Source organism: Triticum dicoccoides, chromosome 1A, assembly GCF_002162155.2.
Source record: "Triticum dicoccoides isolate Atlit2015 ecotype Zavitan chromosome 1A, WEW_v2.0, whole genome shotgun sequence".
Lineage (NCBI taxonomy): Eukaryota > Viridiplantae > Streptophyta > Magnoliopsida > Poales > Poaceae > Triticum > Triticum dicoccoides.
This window is the reverse complement of record NC_041380.1, coordinates 115,119,620-115,123,003: the sequence shown is the minus strand read 5'-3', so window position 1 is coordinate 115,123,003 and position 3,384 is coordinate 115,119,620.

Below are 3,384 nucleotides of genomic sequence, written 5' to 3'. Positions count from 1 at the left end.
TCGTATATTTTAACAGTTTCTAGAATTAACTTTAAGTGGCACTTTTCAAATACAATTTCGATCAAGCAACTCAACTCTAAAATGGATGTCAATGATACTGTCATGTAGATCACATAAAGATGATAAAATTTGGTAAAAGGCACTAATTCATAGGATGTACAGAACACTAGCTATAGCCTCTGGAAAACAGCTAAGTGATGCTAAAAAACTGAACAATTCTCAGACTTAGCCAATTTTCAGGAAATTCCATAACATTGTTTAAACTTCGAAAAATCATAGGAAATAGACCGTAGCTCGGATGAAAATACTTTGTACATGAAAGTTGCTCAGAACGACGAGACGAATCCGAATACGCGGTCTGTTTACCGGTCGGATGCCTCTAACTATCTGAACATGGAACTTTCCCCTCCGGTCATCTGGCTGACACAGGTCCGGAACCGGGAATACATTCCCGGTTGAATTCCCCCTTCACCTATATCGTGTAGCCATACGTTAGGTCACACCCGGCACAGCTTATTGCCTTCCACGTTATGCTTTGTGATGCTATGTTTGCTTTATATTTACTGTTTCTTCCCCCTCTTCTCTTCGGTAGACCCGAAGACCGATGTTGCCCCTGTGATCGACTACGTCGACGACGACCCCTCCTTGCCAGAGCAACCAGGCAAGCCCCCCCCTTTGATCATCCCGATATCGCCCATTCCTTTCTCTCATGCTTGCATTAGATTTTGCTACTGTTATTGTATGCTCCTATTCTGATGCATAGCCTGCTTTTGTACCTGTTATTGCACCTTACCTGCTTATCCTAAACTGCTTAGTATAGGCTGGTTAGTGATCCATCAGTGACCCCCACCTTGTCCTTGTTGCCCCTGCTTCATCATTGAAGACCCGATCAACGGGATTGAAGACCAGGCCCCGACACCGCACATCACTCTCCCCTTAGTTGCTCGACACTGCTGGGTTACTATCGAGTGCCGAGGGTGATACCTCTACAGCACTTCTGATGTTAACCTGTAGTGTAGCTATTCGGTCGTGGTCATCGAGGGTGATTTCCTCCTTAACCACTTCCGATACGGCTCTGTCGTGCAACCCCTCAAGTGTGAACCTCGAGGGTGATTCCTCTACGTTCACCTTGATGATTACATTGAGTGGAACCCACCGGGGGTGATTCCTTGGGTTTTCCTCTTGATGTTTGGACACACGGATACTTGGACTTTACAACTGTTACTTGGAAAGTGATGTGGAGACGGGTTGACCTGGAAGGTGCCCGTGAGATAATTACGAGGCGTGGCCGGGCATTCTTAGCCCTTGCCGCAAGTCCTCGAGACGGGGCAACGGGGTCACCTCTTTCGTGAGTCTCTGCTTGTTACCGCGCATTCCTAATCCACTACGATTTGGATATTTGATCCGAGGGGCCTCTGGCCTGATAGCACTAACCATCACGTGGGCATAGTATGGGCGTTCTGCGTCGTATACATCAGCCAAAGCTTAATAGACGTCAGCGACTGAGTGGCGCGCGCCGGGTTGGACTGCGCAAGCGCCTGCCTTGTTGAAGGAGGTAGCTAGGTCTGCTCACCGGCCGCGTACGCAACGTGCAGGAGTTTCCGGGGAGATGGCCCATGACCCCTGGGGGCATAGGTTTAGTCCGGCGTGCTGACCTCTCTGTTAAGTCTAGGTCGGGTTGCGGCGTATTGTTTGGCCGAGGCCGGGCATGACCCTGGAAAGTGTGTCCGGCCGGAGTCAATCGAGCGTGGTAGGTAAGTTGGTGCACCCCTGCAGGGAAGAAAACATCTATCGATAGCCTGTCCTACGGTAACGGACACTTGGAGTTGTATCCCGATCGATACAACTAGAACTGGATACTTGTGATGAGAACTGGATGGTGATGAGGATTTGATTGTGATGATAACTGGATAGTATGGCTCTGGGATTGCTTTCTCGCAGGGAGTCGAGAAAGGATCTCTCGCCGAGGTTGATAACACTACTACTACTTTACTTTATGCTACTCTACTCCCTCCTGTTTGCTGCAAGATGGTGGTTTCCAGAAGATGCTAGTCTTCGATAGGACTAGGCCTTCTCGCTACTCTGGCATTTCTGCAGCCCAGTCCACATATACAGCCTTTCTTTGATAATGTTGCATATGTAGTGTAGATCCTTGCTTGCGAGTACTTTGGATGAGTACTCACGGTTGCTTTGCTCCCCCTTTCCCCTTCTTTCTTCTTTCTGGTTGATGCAACCAGATGGTGGAGTCCAGGAGCCAGATGCCACCTTTGACGACTGCTACTACACCGAGGGCGTCTACTATCACGTGACGGAGACCGCCGATGACCAGGAGTAGTTAGGAGGCTCCCAGGCAGGAGGCCTTGCCTTTTCGATCAATGTTGCTTTTGTGCTAGCCTTCTTAAGGCAAACTTGTCTAACTTATGTCTGTACTCAGATATTGTTGCTTTCGCTGACTCTTGTGTTTTCGAGCTTATGTATTCGAGCCCTCGAGGCCCCTGGCTTGTAATATAAAGCTTGTATTATTTTAACTTGTGTCTAGAGTTGTGTTGTGATATCTTCCCGTGAGTCCCTGATCTTGATCGTACACATTTGCGTGCATGATTAGTGTACGATTGAATCGAGGGCGTCACAAGTTGGTATCAGAGCCAACTGCATGTAGGTAGTCCCCTTTCCAACTCCTTGGCCGAAGTTGAGTCTAGTCACTAAAAAACTTTTACTAACATTGGCTGTGTGTCTTACGGGCCCACTTCGCCATTGGGTGGTATTAGGATCTTTTATACCTCGTCTATACTCTGGGACTCTGATCTCTCGTCTATTCGGGTTAAACATTTTACTAACTCTGACATTAGGTTCTCATACCCACTTCCTCCCGGAGAGCCCCAACATTATCGATGATTGCTTGCTTCGCGAGAAGATTCTGCGGATACTCCTCGATGTTTCTCGAGACCCTGTGCCAACTGACTTGCAGTTCTTGACCACTGATAGTCCCCCTGAATAACATCCTTGCCGCTTGTACCTTTATCCCTAGTTGCTCCTGTTATTACGAGATACCACTAGTACTCTCCGTTGTTCCGAGAATCCTTTGTGGCCTTGTGCTTTGCAGCTTCTTTTCGGACTGCGGATAATTCACTTAACCGGGGTTCGTTCATCCCTAGTTGTTCATTTGCTTTCGTAATACCTGAAAAGGCTATCTGATCTTTCAAAATCCTTTGCAACCTATTGCTCTTGATTCTCCTTTCTTGCTTGCATTAGGATTAATTCCATATGTCTAGCAATATTCTTTAAAATTCTTTGTGATTGTCATTTTGTTCCTATGGATTCAGCGTGTGTGCGAATACTCGCAATCATCAATTAATCCTTGGAAATTTTCTTTCCGGCTCAGAC